Here is a 12311-nt window from a genome sequence, read left to right on the forward strand (position 1 = left end):
GAAGGAGAAAAGGTCGACAACGGGCTCCAAGCCTTCCATCCCAGCCGTACAGGAACTGACTGGGCATTCAGCATTCTCTCAGCTGCTGTTAATCTCAGTTTAGAGACTGCAAAGTCTTCAAGAGCTAAAACAGGCAAAAACACCCTCTATTCAGATTTTTGACAGCTGTAATGAGCACAAGGAAGAATTATGTAAACATTATTAAGTGTTAATAAACACATGTCAGCGTTAGGCACTCTTATGTAGAAATGTTGGTAAAAGCCACGGCAAAAGCTTTATTCATGATGTCTTTTTAACTTTATGTAGCTGGTGTAATAGGCCCTGTGCATTGCTGTTGCCTCGACGGAAAATCATTACCCAGTAATGGATGAGCCAGTTCGGAAGGAGTGCCACTGGGATACTGCACACTTTCATTCAAAGATGCTATGTATTAGAGGAAGTAGCAGGAGGCCTGCCAACTTTCCCAATTTAATTATTAAACTGTCAGTTCCTGACTCCTTGTTTCAACTTCCTGAGGCAACATCTGGCTGTAATAACAAAAATAAATAAATAAAATAAAATTTGATCATTCACTCAGCAGCATTCTCTTTGCAATGTCCTTTTTACAGCAACTTTTATGAAAAGCTCAATATGGGGGATCCGGACCCGACATCTCTCTGAACTACCCGAAAGCAAAGACAAGAACAGTTCCAGCTCTGATCCTCAAGGCAAAGCTGTGCAGAAGGCTATATCATATACTTGAGCCTTTTTTCAACGAGTCGGGTGGTGTGCGTTTTAATCTTCCTAATCCTTCTTTTATTCATAAGAACATCAGCGGGTTTTTTTCACTGCATGAATCTGCATGATATGACTTCAGGAGATAAAAAAAAAATCTTTTGCTAGCCAAGAATTTTTGCATTTTCATCAAACATTGCTTCAAAAGTGTAATGTTGGTTTCAGGAAGAAAAAAAAAAGCTGTAAAGGGTATCAGATTTAAATGTTACCAAATGTGAGCAAAACACTGAAGAGAAGTTTTAAAATATCTGAGACTGTGTCTTCACGTGTTCTCTGGATCTGTTTCATATGATGTGACAGCTTCAGCTCGCGATTCATTATCGCAGTGGCTTTTGGAACTGAATGCCTCTTTTTTTCATATCCTCACTCAAACACACGCACACGCTTACAAAAATATGTATCTATATATGTACACATGCACACAGAGAGACAAATACAGAGTGACTCAGCTCTGCGTTCTACTTGCTTAATCAGTTTTCAAAGCTCCAGTACTGTTCCCTTCCCTTATTTAAAATGCCTAAAGCCACCTTTCCCACATTGCTTATTTGACTGCTGGAGTACAGAGCCTTTGACAAAGCTGGGCCATCTACACTGCCTTCTGTGGGTCACCCTCTCCTAAAAGCCTTTCTGCAGGTCAGGAGGTCAGCCCTTCCATTAATCACACGGCAGCTTGGGATTCAGTGCTCACCCTGAACACTAGTCCTAGGGAATCCTCAGAGACCTTTTTCCTGGTGGTCACCTGGAGCTAAGGAAGGAAATCAAGATCTGGAGGCAGAGATCCTGCAAACCCAAACCACAGTGTGATGGTATCAGAAGTGCTGTGGGGTGACCACCATTGCCCATGCACTGTACAGTGATTTGGTCTGCCCCATGCAGATATCCAACTGATAGGAGTTGTAGCAACTCTGCTGGTAAGTACTAGTTGGGCAAGTATGGCAGCAGTGCCTAATTCAGTACCTCCAAGGATAACTCTTTCCGCAGTGGTCCCAGAGAAAGCACTCCTGATTTTCTCCCTTCCATCAAGAAGTCAGGTAGAGAGATCAGAAGAGTCTGAAGTCAATGTTGCTGTCTTTTGGGCTTCTGTCAGATATTTAACATTAGGTCCTTGGTTTTCTTCCTCAGAAGTTTCCTTCTTCTCATAACTTGGAGGAACTTCTGGAATATTTTATTGATTTCTTAGCTGCTCTCCACTGGAACTCCTCATAATTCCTTGCTTCCTAAGGCTTCCTCGGGTACTTTTTCTTTTGTATCCCCCAGTTCAAGCAGCAGAAAAGCTAACTATCCTGTTAAGTAGGCCAGCCTTTCTTAAATCATTGAAAGAACTCTGGATAATCCTTTCATACCTGTCTCCCATCTTCAAGTGAAATGACTATGCCTCAAGTTGTCATAGGATGGAATTGAATACTTTATATAAATTCTATTCAAGATTCTCCTGTTTTCTCTACAGTTCATGACAGATCAGTCAGACACTTCCTTTAGACTGTAAAGAAGAAAGAAAATAGAGAGAGGGGAGAGTGTTCAAAATGGATTTTCTGGTCAAATTCTATTTAACATGTTTTCTACTATTTGCCAATTCCCAGGCCTATGGCTCAGAATTAATTTTAGAAAAGCCACCTGGGATTAAAAAAAAAAACCCAATGAAACAAATCCTCAAAAGAAAATGTTTCAAAATGCTCTGGACCAAAGTAATATTTCCAAGACAGCAAAGACTATGCTGTGACCAGATGCAGCTTTGAAAACTTCTGTAGGAAGTAGAATTTGTACTATAAGAGGGAAAATTTATACTTGTGTACACTAAGGAGTCTATCATCAATTTCCCTACTTTTTGCTCGGGAGATCCCTTGACAACTTCTGTACCAAGTGTGAATTCAGAAGTAAAGAGGAAACTGCAAAAAATTAGCAAATCCGTCATGAAAAGAAGGTCAAAGAACAGTTTAACACAGAGAATTTCACAATCTGTTGGAGAAGGTCAATTGCATGATGGATAAGACTACAGCAGATGTATTTGTATATTTACAAATGTGAAAGCAGAAATTAGGGTCTTATTAAAAGTAGCAGCTGTTAATTGCCAGCCTCACATATAGACACACATGCTTGGAGAGTCTGTTAATTAACTGAGTGAAAAACTAGAGGAGTTTCAGCTCTGAGTTACTTGCCATGGCCTTAAGAGGTTTGGTGAGAGACTCTGATTCCCAGGTGGAGCCCAAGCTGGATAATATTTTTTGGCTATATGAAGGCATTAATGTCTATCTGAAACAGAATTGCCTATACATAAGGATGTGCTGATCCACTAGGGTCAGCAGCAGCAGCTATTAAAACAAGATGGCATAAAGAGCCTCCCAGATATCTGTTTTCATATAGTCTGGAGACATCAGCTCATACAAAACTGCAAAATACTTGAGACTCAGAATGTAAAATTGTTTTCCTTAATGAAAAGCTTCGTTTACTGAAAGGAAGAAAAAATATCCTGCAGGATTTGAAGCATCAGCCAGCAGACAAGAAATCCAGAATCCCACTAAGCTTAGAGCACACTTACGTGAACATTTGTTGCAACAGCCAGCACTTACCTAAGGACATGATAAAAATCCCAAGGTGTTAGTAATAATAACAATAACAACTCAGTCCTTAGCAATACTCATAGGTTATTGGCTGGTTTTTTTTGTTTTTTTTTTTTTCTGCAAGATACTGGTAAGAAGGAACATGGAGTCTGTGCACAGAATTTAGAGCATTAATTTTGTGTCTGCCATGCTTACTAGGTAACAGAGATGATATTTTACCTTTAGAGATGAAAAATAAAGCTATGGTGCACTCAGACCATCATGCAATAATAACTGATGGTGGCAGCTGAGATTATAGGAGCATCTGCAGCTACAAATACTCAGCTGGGACTCCTGGGGGCTTCTGTGTATCATCTGGCCTTCTATTATCTCCTTGGGAATTGAACTAAGCAACACGTGGGTGCCGTGATTTCTGAGCGCTTAATAAAGGAAGTAAAAAATAAAGCTAATGAAAAATCCAACCAGTATAAACTGATACTGTGAAACCTCCTTTACTGAGCTCGGTAATGACTTAACAAGGGCATGCATAAAAGACAAAGAGGAAAGGCGTTAGAACAGCTAACCCATTTGTTACCTGAGAGTTCTCTTCAATGGTAATGAGAAGATTGGGAGAGATAATTTGGTGCATTGTGTTTAAAGAACAGCTCCTCGAGGTTGTCGTCGGGATGGATTGGCAGGGAGTATCAGGTTGCAAGTGTACTGATAAGACAAAATGAAGAACATGGGAGGAGCATTTGGTGGGAGTAAAAAAGGTTGTAAAGGTCTCTAAGGAGTTAGGATGTAAAATTGCAGAAAGCAATGTCAATTTGTAAGAAATCGTGTCATGGCATATAATCAGTGACAATGAGCTGGAACTCTGATTACAGGGAAAAAGTATAGGGCAGAAAAATTGCTACAAATATGGAAGTAAATAAAGAGATCTGGCTAAAATATTTAGTGGACTTAGCTAATAAGGAGAAACTCAACAAAGAGAAAGAACAAAAATGTAAGTTATGGAAAGACAGAGGTCTAAATCAGTCTGTGTTTGTATTTCTGGATTTGTCCCATACACTTATGATAATGTGTAATCCCTCCAAGATTTCTGATAGATCTTCTCTGGAGGGAAATTATGCATCTAGTAGCAGATCGGTGTTATTTGAGGGTCTGACATTAACAGTGAACCCAAATACTTGACTGTAGAAGTGAAGTACTACAGTCTTGCAAAGGTCCTTAAGGCTCATCATGGTCTGTATGGAATTCACAGAGCACATGGATTACTCTGCCTGCTACTTTACAAAGCGCCACCAGAAAGATGGTACCAGAAATAATGAGTAGAAATGAGTTTTGCTGATAGTATGTAACAGCAAAGTGAGCTTCATGAGAGAATTTGGAAGCCAGCCACCAAGGGATGAAAGAGCGGGGACAGTTGCACGTATGCTGGTGTAAGATCGCATCACAGTTTGGTCCTGCAGGCTGTGTGTTCTGGCAGAGGAATCCAAATGGCCGCTATAAGTCAAAGCTTTAGACATCTTCAGACAAGTATGAGCTAGTGTCTGTCCTGCAAGTAATGGAAGGGATGTACTCTGTAAATCACATCAGTGATCCAAGCTTAGAGTTCTGATCAGAGAACAACAAATCTGTGTTACAAAGGTCCCTGTGTCATCTTTTTAAGTAATACCACTCAGCCCTCAACAATCCAATACTGTTCTGATAAAATTATTTTTGGATTCATGCTTCCTGAGATACTTTCCTATTTTTCATAAACTGGCAGAGACTTCTGCACCTGCACAGATGCAAAAGACTTTTATGTCAGGGACCTAGGGTAATATTTCAAAAAACAGACTAATATACGAGTCAAATGCAAGCCAAACACAGGATTAAAAAAAAAAAAAAAAGGAAGGACAATAATAACAGTTACAATGCTGCCACCAAATAGTGGAAGACTGAATCTAGAGGAGCACTTAAAAAATTAAAGTCTTCAGCATAGCACATGCCCAACTACAGAGCCTGGCCTATAAGTTACGTACTCTCTATTGCTCTGTAATTGTAGTGCATCTACCCTGAGAATAACTACCATATTCATAATCTTGGTAGATGGTGGGTTTCCTAGGAGTTTTTACAATATTTAAATTTGTTTTGCTGGTTAGAATTCTTGTGAAGTTCAAGAGATAAAAAGCTGCAATAATCACTGCAAGCAGTCACAGGGATATATGTAATTTTTAAGTGTATGTATATATACATATATATATATGTTATAAAAATATTAGTTTCTACCAGCATATGTAGAAGTTCTTGTTTGCAGTGTCTTAACATACTTCTCCCTGGCTCTACTTTCTGAATTCAGCCTCTAGGGCAGATGTTCAATCCTACAATTACTTCAGAAATGACTTTCCTATAGTCTAGCTCCTAAGTAAATAGTGTGGAATACAGTATGGCAGGGTATTTTAGGTGATTTATTTTAACAGTTGCTTCTTAAGTTGCTTTATTATGGATTGCTGCATGGATGTATATATTACACCTACCTCCCCCAGGACCTTACATCAGCAACAAATATTTCGTGTAATAGGGAATCAAGAGTGGCAATTGAACCCACATTTTATGGCTCTCCAATGTTATCTTGGACATGTTGCAAGTGGGTAGCATGGCTGAAGGAAAGATTAACATGTACTTGACTGATAAAGATACTGCAGGTCCATTGCTGCTATAAGTTGTTGGTTCATCACAGGATCTGCTCCAGGTTTGTAAGCAGTCCTGCGGACACTGCTGAGCCACGGGGCACAATTCATGGACTGAAACACAGGATTCTGGTTTCCTTCTGGAGAGGTATCTGAGGATTAGGAAAGATACCCTAGGGCATCTCATATTGTCACTCAACACCTACATAACAGCAAGACTTTAGAGTCTCTAACTTGGAGTCAATTTTTATACAAAATAGCTAGATGCATTCTGGCCTTTTTTTTCAGAGGTTCATATTGAATCTTAAGTATTTCATTTTTTCCTGCTCATCTGGAAATAATTATCTCCAAAACAATACAAACAAGTTAGCAAACAAACAAGAATATCACTAGTGTGTTTGTAATTGAGACCTTAGGCATAATTGTTTATCTGTAGAGGATAAAACACAGCTATTTATCTATGTTAACCTTTGACTACTTTCTTAGTCACGTGGAACAGCTTATTAAACAAGAAAGGGTGATGTATAGAGGTAACAGCTACTCTGAGGAGGTTTGCAAATTCATGTTCTCACTGTTTCCTTCAGCCCAATGAGGTCAGAGCCTTCTAATTAAATTCAGTGAGATCAGCTTTCAGTCTGCATTCTCAGTTGTCATAAACACCGTTGATATTTGTTATTATTTATGCTGTAGTTCTTTTCCCAGCATGTTTGGGTTTTGTGCATATACAGGAAGAAACAGACTTATTGCTATGGGGATAATATGTGCCTTCCTAACTCAGGAAAATATCCCTCTGACCACTAGGCTTGGTGAGCATTACTGAGTTTCATCCATTGCTCATATCTGACTGTAATTTGCTGTGGAGCGTTCTGCTATAGCTTTATATAAGGACTAATAAGAAAATTGCATTGAATCATATTCAGAAATGAAAATAAAGGGGGAAGGAATGGGCACCACCAGCTCCACAGGCTCAGCTGGAAGAGGCACCCCACCTCTGCTGGCTGGCAGGGCCAGTGCAGTGAGAGCTCCCTCTTCCGTTGCAGATAACTTTCATCATCAGGCGTGCTGTCATTTTAACCCCAATGTCTGATTACCTGCTAGATTTTGTCATTGCCCTACTTAACTTACATTTTCATTTTACATGAACATTATTGTGTTCTGTTCTTTTACTGCTTGTTATTGTTTTTCTCTGTGGCATTTCTTGGGCTTTCCATTGACTAACACAAAAATCAATATCTCTTACAGAAAAAAATCTGAATAAACTGAGTGCAATAATACAATAATCATAGCACAATTTTAATTTAAGTAAAAAAGCAAAACAAAACAGGAATGTACAAAATACTCAGACCACCCTTCTCTATGTAAGAAGGCATCTTTGGCATTTATGACCTCGGTGAAGGTTAGTTTAAAATGTCAGCAGTTTTTGTAAACATGGAATATACTTCTTGGAATAATTAATAATACTCTAGATCGTTTTTTAGTTAAGGAATTTATTTACTTCTTTCATCTCAATATGCTTACAGGATGAGTGTGAAACTTGTCTATCTGACAAGGTCCAAGGACAAGAATGAATTTTTAACACTTGGCTTTCAAACGCAAAAAAAAAAATTTCATTAAGAACTATTTATGTTGGACATTGTGTTACTATCTCCCATTAATCTGCTTCCTTTTGTGACGTTATGTCCTTCTCCTTTTCCCCCATCTGACTGGTTCATCAACTTAAGTCTTTAGGGAAAGAAGAGTTTGCTTCCACAGCCTACATAGCACAGAAGGGTCCTGACCTGACTGGTCTTTGTCTTTAGAATATTTTACAGGAATTTGTTACTTATTATTCTTGTTTATAATATATCATGGAAGATTTCCATTGTTCTCATGTTGTACTGAAGGTTATTTTTTATTCCAGTTAAATATGTCTTGGTTGCTCCTGGAGTGTCAGGTTTATGATACGTCACATTCTGCAATACAATTGTGACACAGATTATACATATGATGGTTGTGTTACAGTAAGACATGAGGAAATAGTGCAACACTTTGAAGTCTTACAGTGACAGCACAAATGACACACCATGATGACATTTTGCTTTTGTTTGGACTCTGCTGGATAGCAAATGTCTGAAACAAAAAGCCTGTGTTTTTCTATAGGCAGTTACAGTACTTCCTTCAGTGCATGCTCCTGTGTGTTTGCTTTTCTTCAACTCTGACCAAGGATGAGTGAGCACCATTTTGAATACAAAGGCACTTCAATTTTCATGCTTATTCAATCCTGGCCCTCTGCTGAGACTATGCTAGTAAAAGTGCCACATATAAGAATGGTTTTATGATACATGTTTGTCCTCAAAAAGTCCGGCTGGTGTCTGATGATAGAGCATATTTGTGTGTGAGAGTGAGAGAGTGTACGTATTTTTAGGAAGACTCAAACAAAATAATGGAGACAGAACATTATTTGAATATTTATCCTTTTATATTTGGAAATTCTGGACTGTGCAACCAGCAATTTCTCTGCCTTGCCACAGTGTGTTTTAAGTCTAAGCAGCCACAAAATTCTCTGACCACTCAGTGTAGGAGTTCAAGTCAACTCCGCTGTCTTGTATTTCTACATCCACAAATTAAGGAAAAACGCTGCATTTTTCATTTAATAGTGTTGCCTTCTCCATTTGATTTTATTCTACACCAGTGAAAATGTCTTTGGAATTTCTTACAAATGATGTGCTGAAAAAACAATTGTAAGATTTCAGAAGTTTATATCCTAAATTTCCAGGCAGGGAGGCAGGCAGGCAATAAATAGTCATGAGTCTTTCGGGTAATAGTTCTTGACCACACTGGATATTTAAGATTTCATTGCATCTAAAAAACTGAAGAACTAAAAAGAACTTCTTCTCCTTTTCAAGTTTCACATTTCAATTTACATCTATGGAAGTCAAATTCAGTTCAGTTTTCTCCACTTATAAAGTTGGCACGGCTGCACTGTCCTTTTTGCCAGTTCTCCTGCCACATTAACATTTTAATACAGTGGCTATCTTCAATTAAGTTTGTCAAAAGTCTCAAAGATGTAAGTTGTTACAAGTTTGGTGAATTTCACGACTAGGTGGAGGACAGAGACATTGTTATTACTGATGCTGAGAGAAGGAAAGTCTGTTCATGTGGGATTTGGTGTTTGGTAGCACACGGGCCCAAAACCTGACTAACCACTTAGCAACTGCCAGCCAGTCCTTGCAGACTTTTCTTCACCTGGAAGCAAAAATAAAGTATGGAAGGGGGACACAGGAGGGAGCTGATGGTCTGGTGGATACATCAGGGAGGTTTTGCAGGAGGTGAGTTAATGATCTGAAAAGAATAAGGGGATGTTATGGTGGAAGGCAGTAAGATAAGGGAGAGGCAACTGCGGGTACAACAGCAGAGGGATTTATAAAAGAGGAAAGCCAGCTAGCAGAGGTGATTTTGGAGAAGATGTAGGACACTAGTTTATAGGAAGCAAGGCTGTCTTAGTACTGTTGTTACAACCTGCTTATTGTAAATGTAATTGCTTGTAGACAATAAAAGACAATAATTGTAAATTACAAAATGTAGTACATAAACTGTAATTTATATATAATATGAGACAATATCCTCCCTGTTAACAGGCTTGAAGTTTAATGTCTTACTAGATTATCATGCCAATAACGAAGTTTCATTATTTAAAAGAGATACATTATGGGAAAAACAATCATAGCAGCAGTATTCAAGTACTTACCCACTCTGCAGTCTTCCCATGTTTCCAAGCTGTTAGTTGTTTTAAAAGGAACTATAATTACATTAAATACTTCCCTGTGTTCAAAAACTGAAATTGCTTGGCTTTCCACAAGATTATTAACCTGCAGTAAACATGAGTGAGGTGTTCAGTGTAAACACAATTAAAAAAGAATACAGTCTAGTCAACACTATCTCATTAAAATGATGACTGCACAGCACAAAACACTGAAAGATAGTTCTCTTTTATATAAACTGTTGAAGAATATTCATTTACCCTTAGCTCTACACCAATGGTATAAATTTAGTTAGAGTACCTAGATTTTCCTTTCTCTAGCTCAAGATAAACGCTTTGTCTTCTCAAAACTAATTTTACCGGTGGGACTAGATCCCTTTACCAGTAACGTGCTGGAAGCTCTAAGGAGTAATGCACTATATTCAGACCTAAGGGATCCTGTATATATACAGTGTAGTCATAGAAGAATATCTGATTCTCAATTCCCTCCATCCCATCTTGCTTGTTGGTTTCTTCTCTCAGCAACATCATATTTAGGTTAGATATTAGAAAAAGGTTCTTGATCTAGAGGGTGATCAGGCAGTGGAACAGGCTCTCCAGGGAAGGGGTCTCAGTAGCAAACCTGACAGGATTCAAGAAATGTTTGGACAACACTCTTGGGCACATGGGATGACTCTTGGGGCTGTCCTGTTCAGGGCCAGGAGCTGGACTTTGTTGATCTTTGTGGGTCCCTTCTAACTTGGGATATTCTGTGATTCTGTGGTATTTGCTTAAGGAACCCAGAAGATGAAAGTATCCGTAAATGTTGGAGAGCTATGGTCAACAGTAACTAAATTTTTCAACCACTGGAAATCCAAGATGCACAGGTCCAGAATAAAATGAAGAACTTCCACTCCAATATAAGTTCCAAGGAAATATGGTCCAGCCAATGCTGGTCATTTACCAGAATGCTATGAAGAAAAGTTAAATGAGTGGGTGAGCACCTGATAAGGAGTCTAGATATATGACAGTTTTCCCCATCAAGAGTGATCCAAGAAGTTACAACAAAGCAGTTAATTTTTTTCTTATTCAGAAGACAGTGGTGAATATTCAGGGATATTCTTGCTGAATGCCGGTCCACAGACTCCCTCTAGAAACCAGTAGCTGTAAGAAAATAAAGGTATTCATAAAAATAGCTAAGGAGAGAACAGGAAGACATGGGCAGTCAATCTCAACAACAGAAAAAACAGAAATAAATGTCATGGAGGAATGGAAAATGCGTTTGCTCCCTGAACAATGGTGCTAGCAAGAGAAAAGTTATGCGCACAAATAATAAATATAAGATAGCAGTAAAACCAAAGATATTTGGGAGAATGAAACACTTCCTTTAAACCTTGTGCTCATTTTTTCTTATGTGTTTTTAATATGAGAACAATAAAAATTACATTGCCCAGACAATTCAAGTAACATTTTCCTAGAATACTGTAGTATAGAATTTGTATTCATATCTGTATAACTGATTACAAACCTTTCTTTCCTCTGTCTTAAAAAAAAGGCTGTTTTAAGTTAAGGAACTTGCTGTATAATAAAGAAATTTACTTTATTGTAAGACAGAAAATACCATTTTGTACAGGGGCATCTTACACTACATATACCATTTTGGTTCTCATAATAAAGTCTTCCACTGGACTTCATGCAAAAGAATACATTCAGAACATTTTCTAGTCACCACAATAAGGATGTATTTAAAATATAGGTACACATTCGTGCATTTTGATGTATGTCTGTGGAGCCAAAGTGATGTAGGCTTACAGCTATATTCAGCATAGCTCACTTTAAATGCCCGTTTTTATCAGTGACCATTCCTTTAGAATTTCTGTGATAACACTTGGGGATATCACATTAAGTTTCTTAGTATAAAATTGAGCACTGAACAGACTTTTAGAAAGATTATGGTGCTAGAGGGATATTTAATGGCGAAATCACTTACTGTAGTACTCATTTCTGAGAGCAAAGGTCTGAAGTGAAATGAATTTGGTGATCTTTGATTAGTCCTCATTGGGCAGAGGTCCATGTCTGAAGTCAGCTATGTGTATAATTAGGTATAATTTTTACCTCTGTTCAATAGAGGTTAATTGAACTATCATAATAATTGAATTCCAGTACTTCTGATTTTTTCTATTCCAAGTGTTCCTGTGAGATCAAAGCCAAGTATTCATCATCCAACATATTTGTAGGAAATTCCTGTTGCATTCTGTATTTGGTTTGTGGGTTAATGCAGGGCACTGGCATTTTTCAAACGTCTAAGCACAAGTACAGATTCAAGCTTCCAAAATAAGCAAGCAAAAGAAAGAGCAAAATACATGCTACGCATACATTGTTTCTATACTGAAAATTCCTCATAACTTAGAGAAACAGTCAAAAGCAGGTAGGTTACCATCTGAAAAAGCAGGAAAGAGCTAGTAATCCTACTCATGTATTTTGCAAAAATGTCACTCTTCTTGTGGTGGTATTTTAGATTCAGTTTGTATTACACATATTGAGTAAGTAAACACTGTGCATTAATATTGAGCCTGAAATAATACAGCTTTATTTTCTTCCTACAGT

This window comes from Corvus moneduloides, chromosome 1, assembly GCF_009650955.1.
Source record: "Corvus moneduloides isolate bCorMon1 chromosome 1, bCorMon1.pri, whole genome shotgun sequence".
Lineage (NCBI taxonomy): Eukaryota > Metazoa > Chordata > Aves > Passeriformes > Corvidae > Corvus > Corvus moneduloides.